The 14575-nt window shown below is 43.8% G+C and overlaps 1 long non-coding RNA gene across 1 annotated transcript; it reads right to left on the minus strand.

The window, feature by feature from the left end:
- Positions 1-8810: 8810 nt before the first annotated feature.
- LOC137225836 (uncharacterized) lies at positions 8811-14242 on the minus strand. Its single transcript, XR_010944052.1, has 2 exons — positions 14107-14242; positions 8811-9085 (listed from the first exon to the last, which is right to left on the minus strand). It is a non-coding gene; the product is annotated as an uncharacterized lncRNA (long non-coding RNA).
- Between the last annotated feature and the right edge of the window lie 333 nt (positions 14243-14575).

Raw genomic sequence — 14575 nt, forward strand, 5'->3', positions numbered from 1 at the left:
ATGGGCCTAGATGGAGTGTGCCATCATCACTGGAGCATTTTAACACCTGATTTGGAGGTAGATTAAGAGGCTTGGCCAACAGGATTATCGTCCAGTGTGGTACTGTTGGCGGGCAAACCCTGGCTGCACAGCCTCTACACTGGATTCATAGCCTGGCACCACCCATCTGCCTCTGCCTGGCTTTGGAACATTGTGGAATAACCGCAGTTCTGGAAATTCCAGTTAGAGTTGATGACACCAGGCTTCAGGTCCACTTGTGAAAGCCTCATGACGAGGCATCAGTCCACATCAGCGTTCTGTGGCGAACTTCTTTTTGCTAAATGTGCACAGATGGTGGTTCTTTTGTTATGACTCAGGTGCTCCATTTAAATGTTCATTTTGGGGCTTCCCTGGTGGCGCAGTGGTTGAGAGTCCACCTGCCGATGCAGGGGACACGGGTTCGTGCCCCGGTTCGGGAAGATCCCACATGCTGTGGAGCGGCTGGGCCCGTGAGCCATGGCTGCTGAGCCTGCGCGTCCAGAGCCTGTGCTCCACAACGGGAGAGGCCACAACAGTGAGAGGCCCACATATGGCAAAAAAACAAAATAACAAGAAAACAAATAAATGTTCATTTTGTTGTGAGACAGCCGTTCGAGCTGTAAATTCCTGTCATCCTTGTGCCGGGTGCTTCATAGATCTCTTACGCTTCACAGTGTAGTGTTCTCACTGTGGGAGATTTGACAAAGCCAGAAAATGCTAGAGAAAGGAGAATTTGGTGATTTGGGATAGCTTCAAACTAGTAAAGTAGTATCTACTGCTCTTCACCATCATCCCTCCACCTTCTCTGCCAGCTCTGACTTGCTTGTTCCCTGGAACTTGCTTCCTGCCTTCCGACAGCCCCAGTGTCCACACCACCCTTCCCAAACCAGAGTTAAAAATAAATGCTGTCTTTGTCTGCTTGTTGGTAATCTGTGCGTGTGCGCAGGCGAGCTGTGGTTGCACCTGAAAGCACTGAAGGCTGCCCTCAATGGTGGCGATAGGAGAGGCGTGGTGGTCATTCAGAGCCACTGTGAGTGAATATTTTGGGGAAAAACAGATTCTGCATCTCTCTTTTAGCGCTAATCAAACACGTTTAGTCACTGCTTTTAAGAATCAAGACGCTGCTGTGCACAAGGCTGTTTAGGAATTCCTCCTCCATATTCTGTTAATTTTAGTGAGCCTTATTCAAAGTACTCCCAGCAGACCTCTCCTTTAGGCTTTGGATTCTGAGTCCAGTTCATCTTCGATGTCTTCCATTTGGGAATGGGTGCAAGATGTAGCAAGACAAGCCTTCCTTGTTCCCATCCTCCAGCCGCACAGAGTCTGATGAAGGGACTCACATTGGTCAGTCATAACTCTCCTTGCTGACTTCAGACTCCCCCATATTGGGCATTCATTCACAAATTAATCTTTTGTTCAACAGACATTTATTAATTTTGTGACAATCACAGTGCAAGACACTGAGGACCAAAGGGGGAAAGACAGAGTCTCTTTCTTGTGAGTAAAGTGTATTATCAATAAGGCAGGAAGGAATAGAAATAAATTGGTCTATGCCATTTGCTTGGGGCTAATAGAGGTGAGTAACAGTCTTGCAGGAATACAGAACTTATGACCCTGATGAGGCTCCATCCCGTGGGGAGGATTTTATAGGGAAGATGATGTTTAAGCTGAGTTTTGGAGGTAGAGCTGGAGTTCTAGAGGATGGGTGCAAATTCAAGGAGGTATGGCTGTGACTTGTTCAGGGAATGGCCAGTACTTTAGTTAAAAGCAGAGTCAGGGGCTTCTAGAACCAAATCACGGTCTTGGCTGCCATGCACACTAAGATGTTTCTGCAAGTGGTAGGGAATTGTTAAAGGCTTAGATAAGGGAGTGACACAGTTGGACTCTGAAAGATAATTTGGTGATGGAGTGGGAGGTGGCGAAGGGAGGAGGCTGGATGAGATGGGAGACAGGGAGGCCAGCCAGGTAGTGACACAAATGACAGCCTGAACCCAGGTAGAGGCTGAAGGAATAGAGAAGAAAGACATGTTACAAGGAGAAAACAGCCGTGGTCTGTGTAAGGAAGGGGAGAGGGGCCCAAAGGAATGGGGCTGGTTGGCTTTCGAGGAGTTAAAAATTCCCTGAAGCAGGAATGAGCACCTCAGACAAGTGGTGACTGGTACACTTTTAAGTTGTTTGCTGATCAGTGTTGAACTCTGTTGGCTCCTTCTGTGATTCCAAAATCTGCAGTAAAATTATGTCACACACACTGGCCTGTGTGAGACGTGCTCTGGGGAATGAACTGGTGGATGGTGTGTGTGCCTAGGATGGGAAAATGAGGGGGTGGTCAGGCCTCTCTGGGTCAGCATGGAGGTATCATGTCCCCGAAAGGCACAGGTTCTGGAAATTCAGGCAGTGACCAGCAGAAAGTGAGCTGAGGTCCCAGGTAGGCACAGGAGCCAAGTTAGGAGCCAAGCAGTAGCTGACACAAGCAGCACGGTGACTGACTCAAAGGCAGATGTGAAATTAACCACCTTCCCTTAAATACACCAGAGGGAAGTGACCTCTGCAGGGATTGGAGAAGCCAGGTCCTGCTGCTACATGGCTAGGTGCCTCAGAAGACAGCCCTTTGGGATTTAAGAGATTTGTAGGAGGTAGAGTCCTCAGAACATGGTGGCAAATTGACCATGGGATGAACAGAAAAGGTAGGGATGAAAGATGGCAAAGGGCTGCTGGCTCTGCTACTAACTAAACTAGGGAGTTCAGGGAAGTGGTGGTAGGAATTCTTTCTGAAAGGGGGAGTGGAATGGGAGTGGAATATGAAGTGCTTATAAAATATCCAAGTGGAGAGGTCCAGTTGGCATCTAGAGCCATACCTGTGGGAGCAGGAACAGCTCCATGATGAAGCTATCGTGTTTTTTTTGTACAGAGGAGGCCAGGTGACTAGAAAAGACCATCCAGAGAGGGTCCAGAAGGAGAAGGAAAGAGGCAATGGCAGAGGCCAAGATGGGCTAGCATTCAAGAGACCCTTCCAGACGGAACACTTTGGGGCCGTCTTTCTTGAAAACTTTGCTCTGTTTACTTAAACATTACTTGTTTCCTCTCTTCCTTTCAGCAGTGCTCCCAACTGAAGGAACTATAGATAGGAATTACTCCTTTATCCAAGGGACTTCAAGCTGCCTTTTATAGTATCTATTAATCTTCTAGGTATCAGAAAGTTTTCATTAAGAGCCTGTTGTGCTCAGGCACTGAGAATTTAGCAATGTGCTTCAAATATTAGCTCTCTCTAAAAATGGTCACAGTTTATAAATCTACTTCTTGTACTGCTGCTCATTGAGGAAAATGAACAGGACACTTCTGATGCAAAGACTGGAGTCACTTCCTACTCCATCCTGTCCTGTCCTGTCCCGTCCCTTTCCATTCCACTCCATTCGATTTCTATTTCTATACAAGCAGCCTAAATGAGGAGACTGTGTTCCAGAAGTAAATCTATAAGTCAGTTATTTAAAACATGGATAATATTTTCTCACAGAATTTAATGTCATAAAAACATAGTTCAACTCCTGTGCTTTTGACAGAGGCCCTGGGGAAGTGGCCCCACTGTGTAACTAGAAGAGAAAGCCATGGCTCTGGGGAAAGCCAGCATCCCTTCTCCTGCATCCCCAGGTGCCCAAATACCTGCTGTCTTCATAAGCCAGCCATTTGGATGAACCAGTGAGATAAATTAGTTGACCGGAACTCAAGGAGTGAGACAATGAATTAATCTCTCAACCAGCCTACTCGAAGCTACAAAATCTGCTCTAGATTCTTTATACCTCTTTCCAGAAAAAAGCCATGAACAGAACGCTGTTCAAATTTGGAGACATCTATGAGATAAACCAGTTAACAGGTTTAATACTGAGTAGGGCTAGAGGTGATGGGGAGAACAGTGGGGTTACAGAGATACAAGGACACTCACAATCGGTCTGACCTGGTTGGAGGAGTTGACGGAACTCTAGCAGGTGAGGTGGTGGGTACAAGTGGAAGCCTTGAAGTCTAAGGTCAGTATATAGATCAGAGCTGAAGGGGTCTGTCAAAAGGACCAACGTGTTTTAAGTTAGTGGAAGAGGCGTTCATTAACTAATTAATCAAGTGTTTGTTGAAAACTGCAGGTGGCAGGGAAATAATGGCAAAGAAGATGGTCACAGACTTCAGCCTCTGGAGAGCTTATAGTCTAACACAAGAGGTGAGAAAATTCTAGGTTGGGGAGAGACAGGGTGCTATGGGGAGCCCCTGGAAGAGGGCCAGTCCCTCAGAAGCAGGAGCCACGGTAGGTTGGGAAGGCTTTCCGGAAGAATATGAATTAGCCAGATGAAGAGAGGCAGAAGCAAGTTCCAAGAAGACGAAACAGCAGAGCCAAAATGTGGCTGTGAGAGATCACCTGAGAGACCCTCATTTTCCCCGGAGCTAGAATACAGAAAGAGTGGAGAGATAAGCATTTGGCATTTAGCCTTTTCTATAGAGATAGGCATTTGGCATTTAGCCTTTTCTAGAATTTAGTTTCCTCAAGTGAACCAAAATTTAGACTTTCATGTAAAAATATTTACTGAATTCCCGCAATAATGGAAATAGCTTAACCAGAAAGAGTGTTTCATAACTAATATTAAAACTAGTTTTCAGAAAAGAAACCTATTTACTTTCTGCCACCAATTGGATTTTCCCTAATGTGAACTTTGCATTGGATCTGGAAGTTCTTCCATTGTTGTAATTATGTAATTTTAAACCTTTAATAAGCATGTTAAGATAAATTCCTTTTTGTATCTAAGAGCTCCTAGAACCAGAGGCAAAAGTTCTAAGAAGCCAAAGAGGATATTTTCACGCTTTCTCATTCATTATTTGTTTAAAAGTAGCAAAATGGTATTTTTTTTCCTCTCCTTAAATGATCAGGCAAACATTTTCTCTAGGGAAATCCTTGAATCAAACAGTATTTCTTTGGTTTCCCTTACTTGCTTCCACCTTAAAAATGGTTCTAAAGACTGAAGTCCTGGTGGATATCAGGCACCGAAATGAACTGAACCCTCAGGAGGCAATTTCACTACCACTTGGCTCTTAATAAAATGGGTAGGAAGCCAGCTTGGTCAACCTTCACATTTAAATGATCAAAATGCAACTCCTGTTAACATTTCAGAGGGTTCGTCATTGTTAATCATATTTCTAAGTAGATTTAACATTCTTGATGCAAAATTAATATATTTACTTTTAAGGCCCATTTTTTCTCAATGGGAAGAGGTTGGAATGTTTCAGGAGAGGAGACCATGGTGTCAAGCAGTAGGTCACTGCTGGAGTTAATTTCATTGTCTAAAGTTCAGGTATTGCCCCAGAGTTTTTTTTTCATTCAAATTGTGTGTGTGAGCATGAAGCTAATTTATTATTCATTTCTAAGAGATTTTTAAAATACGAATTAGAATATTTGAATGACAGGGAAAAGTGCAGAGATTTAATGTCTAGTTCATTCATAAATATGACTCATAATGAATCATGTAGCGTCTTTATCTCTCCATTTTCTTTTGCAGCTAAATAGCCATGATGTCACACCTGTTCTTTGCTGCAGCTTAAATGGGCTGGGAAGTACTCTCAGCCCCTTGATAATTGCAGCTAACACTTACTGAGGATGTAACCTGTGCCCAGCATTGTGCTAAGTGCCTGGCATGTAGTGTCTTGCTGAGATCGCCCAAATAATCCTGTAAGGCAGGTGCATACTAATGTGCCCATTTTACAGAGGAGGAAACTGAGACAGAGCTTGAATGAGTGGCCTATAGTTACATCGTTAGTAAGAGGAAGATCCCAGATTTGACTGGGATGAAATGATTAGATAATCAGTTTCAGAGCCTGTGCTCTTCAGTCTTCTGCATACTGCCTTTCTTGACAAAAATGACTAGGTAGAATTTCATCTACCATTCTGGGAACATGGTGTTTTGTGATTTAAAGACAGAATTTCCCTAAAGTGGACTTGATCAACTAGATACAGAATCCATGCTGATTAAATATCCATGAGACAGTTTATAGACTTCTTCATGGAGATTTCCCAGAGAAAAGGATTCCTGAATGGAATCACTCCTGGAGATGCAAACACTCCTCAGATATGCAGGAATGCAGTAAGACTGCTTTCACTATTACCCCACTTCACTCGTGGTCCTATATGGAAACGCCCTTTATAACAACCGTTTAGAGAAGTCTTTATGAAACATTTGGGTCATATTCATGATAATTATTCAACATTAGATTTCCAAGGAAGCTTTATTTTGAAGCTGATGAGTGCAGAATGAATTGTTAAGCATTTAAGACAAAGTTTCCGTAGTAAATGGGAGTTTTCAGCCTTTGTTGTTCAGTTAAAAAAACTGTCTCTGGTCTCAAGGTAAATTGTAAACTAAAAGACCTTTTAAAAATGTGGCTAAAAATTTCTCTTTAAAATCAATCAACTTTATTGAGACATAATTTATATAAAATAAAATGCACCCAGCTTAAGTGTACAGTTAAATGAGTTTTAACAAACGTATACAGTCATGTAACCACCACTGTAATTAAGAGAAAACCATTTCCATTATCTACTTCCCAGTCACCACCCGGCCCCATCCCCAGGCAATCACTGATTTGCTTTTTGCCACTATGGATTAATTTTGCCTTTTCTAGAATTTTATATAAATAGAACCATTTAATCATTATTAATTTGTGCTTCTTTCTCGCATCATAATGTTTTCAAAATTCACCCATGTTGTTGTATGTTTCAGCCATTTGTCCCTTTTTATTGCTGAGTAGTATCCTGTTGTGTGGACATACATACCACAATTTATTTATCCATTCACCTGTGGTACATAACCACAATTTATTTATCCATACATCTAGTTTAGCTATTATGAATAAAGCTGGTAAGAACAAGTCTTTGTATTTTCTTTTCTCTTAGTTAAATGCTTAGCAGTGGGATTGCTGGGTTGTTTTTGTTTAGCTTTGTTACATTTAACTTTATATGTTTTCCTAAGTGGTTATACCATTTTACATTCCCACCAGCAATGTGTGTGAGTTCTGGTTGCTCTCTATCCTTGCCAACACTTAATATTGTCAAAATCACTGTCTTTTAAAAATGTATATTTTTAACTTTTAATAGCAAGTAAAATACAGCCTCTTGAGAAAGCTAACTTTAAAAGACAAGTTCTGTCCATATTGGAAAGGTCAGCAAATTCACTCTCTGGCAGTTAGTCGGGGGAGGAAAGTGCTTTGCATCTGTTTCTCTGGAACTGAGCTATTGGCAGCATTAACTGGAGTCCCTTGGCTTAAAATCACTGTCAGGAGATTCTTTGAGAGGGAGAGGGGAGGTGATTTCTTGTCCCTCTAGAGACATTACAGAGCCATACTAATGACTTAAATGATGGTTGTTCCCTCATATCCAGGACTTTATATGGTGTCCAGATGTTTCACATGCTTCAGAGATTACTGTGGGTTAGCCCTGTCTCCAAACTTAATACTTGGCTGGGAGAGACCATCTGTTTATTCTTCTGGATATAGATAATGCTGGATACAGAGTAGATGTCCAGCAAGTCCCTCTTGTTGCTTATTTACTTTTCATAAGAGTCCCAGATGAGTAAAGAATCAAACACAGTAGCAGTGGCGGGCCTCCCAGTTAACATAATAAACATGACGTGACATGAATCTTGTGCTGCCTTGTCATTAGGGTTCTGTTAACCACAGTCCTTTGAGTCCTTTGCCATTAAGGAAAACGACGCCAACTTTTGGAATGGAAAGGCTAAAGTTTAGAGGTGCCTTATGTTTGGCCTGCTTCATCTGACAGAAAACTCAGTAGTTAAACCAACTGATAATTGCTTGAGAGAGACACAGCATGAATTCTAATTTGTAAGAATTGATGTTGGACTCTCAGAATCTATTCCACGTCTGCCACTGAGGCTGGCAGTGGAGACACAAAAATGAGAGACACCCCTCCCCCACCCTCCTACCCCCACCCCCTGCTCAGTGGAGGCGAAAGACTAGAAAGCCAACTGCACAATCGAGTGGTGTGTGTGTGTGTGGGGGGGGGGGTAATAGGGCTAAGTACGGGGTTTCCTGAGAGTGCAGAGGAGGGGCACCTATCACAGGCTCAAATCCATTCCGTGAATATTTGTGTGGCTGCTGTGGACCAGGCACTGGCTTATGGGAGCCATTTACCTTCACAGACCTTCTCGTCTTGTGGGAAGATGGACGGAAAGCCAGTAAAGCAAGTGAAGCAAGTGGAGACTGTCACAGGCAAGGGAGGGAGCCTATGGCAAAGGGATTCGTCCCGGTTTGGAAGGACAGGAAGGACTTGAAGCATGCTGGGAGTTGGGGAAGGGCTCTGATGGGAGGGTGGTGAGGGGAGGAGGGTTTCAGGTGAAACAGCACATGGAAAGTACTAGAATCCAGTGGGAATGTAGGGTGTGCCAGGAAAGGGGAGAAGACCTGTAAGACCAGAGCTCAAAGGCGCTTGTCAGATGGCACATGAGCAGTCCTCTGGTGTGGAGGAGCAGGGGCCAAACCGGAGGGGGGTGAGTGTGGATGCGGGGTCGTGGGGCAGGATGTCAACTCCAGCTTTTAGTGGAGGGCTTGAACTGAGTATGAACCAGCTTAAGGTAACAGTTCTATCAGCATCCTGCACCCCTAAATATAAACCATCAAAACGTGTTAATGCTCACACATTTTAGCCACAAACTTACTGTTTTACTTGGATCTTTAAGTAAAGCCTCCCCTCCCCCATATCATATAAGTTAACACTTCTCTTAATACTGTTTTCCACGAACAGAACTAGCCATAGGGACTTGTGAGTCTTTAATAGAAAAAGCCGCGGGGAATTGTGACAGAGCTGACCTTGAATGCAGGGCTCTGGTCATTCTTCTGCTCTCTCCTATGGACATACTTTCTTCAATAAAAGGTCTTATCAAACTTCCCAGAATCTGGAGTTTCTTCACTCTCTTATTTTGGATTAAGTTTTCATATTTTCCACAACTGGGCAAGTTTTCAGGACTCCTCCCATTTCAAACACTCCAGGTGTTTTATCTGTTTTGTTGCCCAGGTTGTAGACCGGTGCCTGGAACATAGAGGCATTCAATGAATATGTCTCGAACGAATGAATGAATGAAAGAAAACATTGACAGTGAACAGACACTAAGAAATTTGGTCTAATTTTGTGTTCTTCCTAACACACAGTTATCCTTACTTCCTATAAGCTGTTCCTCCCAGTTTGAACTCCAAACTTTAGTAAAACAACCCTTGAAAATTCAGTTATTGATTCTGAAACCTAAATGTTCTGCCTGCTCCCCACCTCAACCACCCTTCCTTATTGCTTTTTAGAAATAATTGACTACTGGGGACAAATGCTCCCTGCTTTTTTTTTTTTTTTTTTTTTTTTGCGGTACGGGGGCCTCTCACCGTTGTGGCCTCTCCTGTTGCGGAGCACAGGCTCCGGACGCGCAGGCTCAGCGGCCATGGCTCACGGGCCCAGCCGCTCCACGGCATGTGGGATCTTCCCAGACCGGGGCACGAACCCGTGTCCCCTGCATCAGCAGGCAGACTCTCAACCACTGCGCCACCAGGGAAGCCCGCTCCCTGCTTTTTAAAACCTATGCTTGATTGCTCCAAGGGCAGAACAAAAATTCTTCCTGTGTCTTTTCTCCTAAGTTTTAACCTATATGATGCAAAAGTATTATCTTTATTTGTAATGTGCTACTAATTTTGTATCACTTCACAACCATCAATTCTTATCACTTCCTGGTAGAGGAGACAGTGTAGATTTATATAATCCACGGGCAGGTAGCCGATCCTTTCCCATGTGCCTGAGCTATGGGACTTGCCCTCTGGAAAAGTGTTTGTTAATGAATGGAGGGCAAATTACATTTTATATATCAAAAGTGTCATTGTCCTTATTCAGAGATGCTGTAACAGCCACCTGCTAGAGAGTCGAGCTCAGAACAGCTCTGTCTCCAGAATGGCTGGAGGGCACATAACATGATTTGAATGTTTCTTTAGCCCATTTGGAAGTTAAATTGAAGTTAAAGTTAAATTGTAGCATTTGTACCATTTTCCTTTAAACCTCAGGTGAAAGTCTCAGGTTGGCCCTTGAGAAGGCAGTGACAAGCTAGCTGGTTCTTCCAGGCTTCTGACTAATATGGTTACAAGTATGGGCTGGCGACAACCACCCAGTGTCTGGCAGTGTGGGAAAAAGAGCCCTGCGCTGGGCCCAGGTTTGGGATGGTTTGTGTTCCTGGTTTAAGCAGTTCCGTGACCTTGGGAAGGCTAGCTTCCTCTCTGGCAAAACAAACAGGTCAAGGCTGCATCTTCCTGGCCTGTCTCATGGAGCTATTGTGAAGACCCAAAGGAATGCCTGGAAGTGCTCTGACAAGACAGAGCACTGTCTAAATGAATGCAAAGTAGCATTTTGGAATGTGGTGAAGTTTTTGGCGGGCAAGGCAAAGAGAGCCAAAGGTGATCATTCTAAGAACAGAGCTGTCTGCGACTCTAGTGCTCCATAGGTATTTGAGTTGGTCCCAAACTAGTGACCAGGGAGAAACAGCAAGTGTCTCATGTGGCAGTGGGATCGCCTTTACCATTTCTGGTCCCAAATCACCAGGTAAAAAGGGTTTCCTTCATCTGGCTGCACTCTCTACCTCTTTTTGGGTGACCGCACACCCAGTTTACACCTGCTGTATCCCTTTTACTCTTAACGGTGTCCCAGTTCAGATGATAAGTTACATAGTCACCCTATTTACGAGGCATTTGACCAGGTACTTATAGAGTAAATAGGAAGCTTGAATGTCGCAGGATTTTCAAGACTCTGAGGCCCAGTAGACACCACTATTCTGGACCAGGAGCCAGCGTTTTGCACTCATCTTTTCTCTGCTGTTTAATAATTAGTCATTATCACACCATAGTTCTTCATTCTTTTGTTTAGAAGTCTTCTTGCTCATGGAAATGGGGAAGGAGAATCTGTTTTCTGAGAGTCTCTCTTCAGAGGACAGACATCTTAGCCGTGTCATTAATGAATAAGTGTGAATAAATTTAGGGCAGGCAAGATAATGACACCCCCACCCCCATCAGTATGTCCACATCCTGATCCCTAGAATTTGTGAATATGTTACCTTACGTGGCAAAAGGAATTTAGGTTGCAGATGGAGTTAAGGTTGCTGATCAGCTAGTCTTAAAATAGAGAATTTATCCTGGATTATCTGGGTAGATCTAAGGTAATCACAAGGTTCCACAAAAGTGGAAGTGGACGGCAGAAGAGGAGATCAGAGTGATGTGGTCTGAGGAATTGTCTTGCCATGGCTGGCTTTGAAGATAGAGGAAGGGGGCCTCGAGCCAAGGAATGTAGGAGGTCTCTAGAAGCTGGAAAAGGTAAGGGAAGGGATCGTCCCCTGGAGCCTCCAGAAAGGGATGCAGCTGTGCCAACACATTGATTTAGCTTAGTGAGACCCATGTTGGACATCTAACCTATTAACTGTAAGGTAATAAATTTGTGTTGTTTTGAGCCACTAAGTGTATGGTTTAATAGAAATACTAGAAAATTCATAAGAGAAAACTAATAATAATGGAAAACAAATAATGGAAAACTAAAACAGCCCTCATCAGTCAACAGTTATCTATTGGATATTTGTCACGTGTCCAGTACTATACTTAATGCTGTGGGGAAATCCCAGGGAGATAGAATGCACGGGCCTGCCCTCAAGGGACACACTTACACTAGTGCATGGAGAACATTTAGAGAACAATTAATGAGAGTGCTAATTAAATGCTAAATATACTGGGAAAAAGAATTTGAAAAAAGAGATTGTAGAAGAGTGTATATAAGCAAGGTGGGTAACGGGTAAGAATGATGAATGAATTGGGAAACTTTGGGGGTTTCTATTTGATGATAATCTCAGACTCCCAAGGAACTTTTTAATCAGCGGGTTTAGTTGCTGTGTGATGGGATTCTACATGGCACACTGAATAAACATTGCATTTCCCCTAGGCACAGTCTTAGGCCCTTTTCTCTTCCCACTCTCCATTGTCTGCTCAGGTGTTCTTATCTGTATAACATGTACATGCCAGAGTGGGTGAATGGTGGCTCCCAAACATACGTTCATATCCTCATCCCCTGGAACTCATGAATGTGGCCTTATATGGAAAAAGGGCCTTCATGTATGTAATTACATTACGGATTTTGAGACGAGACCATCCTGGATTATCTAGAGTGTCCCTAAATAAAATGACAAGTGTTCTATAAGAGACAGAGAGATACACACATACAGATGAGAAGACACACGGAAGAGGAGAAGGCAATGTGAAGACAGAGGCAGAGATTGGAGCACTGTGGCCACAAGCCAAGGAACGCCAAGGATTGCTGGAAGCTGTCAGAGGCTGGAAAAGGCGAGGAAGGATTCTAAATAGAGCCTTCAAAGGGAGCATGGCCCCGCAGACATCTTGATTTTGGACTTCTAGCCTCAAAAACTGTGAGAGGGGCTTCCCTGGTGGCGCAGTGGTTAGGAGTCCACCTGCCAATGCAGGGGACGCGGGTTTGAGCCCTGGCCCGGGAGGATCCCACATGCCGCGGAGCAACTGGGCCCGTGCGCCACAACTGCTGAGCCTGCGCTCTAGAGCCCACGATCCACAACTACCGAAGCCCACACGCCTAGAGCCCGTGCTCTGCAACAAGAGAAGCCACCGCAGTGAGAAGCCCGCACACCACAACTAACAGTAGACCCCGCTCACCACAACTAGAGAAAGCCCACGCGCAGCAACGAACACCCAATGCAGCCAAAAATAAATAAATAAAATAAATAAATTAAAAAAAAAAACCAAAAAACTGTGAGAGAACAAATTTCTGTTGTTTTATGCACCAAGTTTACGGTAATTTGTTACGGTAGCCCTAGGAAACTAGTACACATAGCTCAGTGGCCAACCCCACATAGATCTCTTACAGACTCTCTCTCTGGCCCTGAGAGCCCCAGGCCTGTTTATCCAACTGCCTACCTGACATCTCTGAATGTTTCAGAGCCACTTGAAATCTATCATGTCCCAAACTCTTCCCTGTCCCCAAGCCTGCTCCTTTTCCAATCTCCCCTAGGACACTGAATGACAGACACCACCATCCATTCAGTTGGGCACATCAGAAGCTTAGGACTCAGTCTTGACAGCTCTCTGCTACATCTTGAGTGTCCAGTCACCAAGTCCCATTGATTTCACTGTTCAAATATTTCTCAAATATTTCCCTCCCCTTGAATTTCCACCATCATCACCTTTGTCCTTGCTCTGATCATCTCTCACCTGAACTACTGCAACTCCCTCTTACTTAAGTCATCTCCCCACAAAGATGGGTCCTGGCTGCCCCCAATCTCTTTTCTACCCTGCAGCCATTATGCTGTTTTCAAAATGCAGCTTTGATTATGTTAGCCCCTGCTTAGAACCCTCCAATGATTCCTATTGCGCTTATTACGAAATGAATAAGGACCAAGAAGAGGGGCAAGGTTGAACCTCAGGCTGCACCAGGATCGTCTTTGGGCTCTCCTCTTCAGTCAGCCTGGCCTGCTCTATGTTCCCTCCAGCCACAGGGCCTTTGCACATGCTGCTCTCCCTGCTAAAAATGTTCTTTCCTCCCTTCTTTGTCTAGATAACTCTGACTTACGTTTCTGATCCCAGTGGTTCTTCCTCATGGGCGTTGTCCCTGCATTCCAAACCGGGAAGAAGTCCTCTGATTTTCAGACTTGCATAGTATTCTGTACCTCTCCTTCATAGCTCTTGTCCATGTTGCAATTTTACAATTTTTTGTTATTATTTTATTACTGGCTGCCCTCCCTCACCAGACTGTGTGCTCCGCTGAGAACAGGAGAATTGTGTCCCAGAGCCTAGCACCATGCATAGTAGGTGCTCAATAAATATTTTTGCATGAATTAATGAATAAAATAAGTACTCTATAATTTTACCCATATTCCAAGAAGGCTCTTCCATCATATGCCTTGCCATTTGAGCATCATAGTGAAGGGAGCTAAAAATGTGGTCACCAGGCACACATGGGAAGAGAAAAGGTACCCCTCCCCACAGCTTTTTTTTTTTTTTAAACCGTTCAGGACTCACGAGCATCATCTGTCTTCTAACTTGCTTGAATATTACAAACTGTCTCTTAGACCTGGTTTTGGAGGAATAAGTGTATAAAGTCTATTTTCAGGAAGCATATGAGTCAGTTAAGCTTTTATTTCCCAAGTGCTATGCCAGCTTCTTGTGATTTCAGCAGGATGCAACAGGTGCACATATTTTTAGCTTTTATGACAAGTATTCTATCCTTATCCTCAAGAGTCCCCACCCTGAATGCCCTTCCTCGAAATGATGCCAGGAGGGGAAGAGCTTACCCACAGCAGTGTGCTTGTGTGGAGAACAGTAAAACTACCAGCAAAACCCCTCCAAACCAAAATCTGAAAAACAAGGAACAAAAAACTCTCTACGTTTCATTGAAGCAAAGGCAAAAACATTAAGTTTTGGCTTATGAAGACAGGACTTTTTTTTTTTTTAAGGAAACAAAAGCTGGTTTTCAAAACCCAGGCCATGG

Source organism: Pseudorca crassidens, chromosome 6 (assembly GCF_039906515.1).
Source record: "Pseudorca crassidens isolate mPseCra1 chromosome 6, mPseCra1.hap1, whole genome shotgun sequence".
NCBI classification, from domain to species: Eukaryota; Metazoa; Chordata; class Mammalia; order Artiodactyla; family Delphinidae; genus Pseudorca; species Pseudorca crassidens.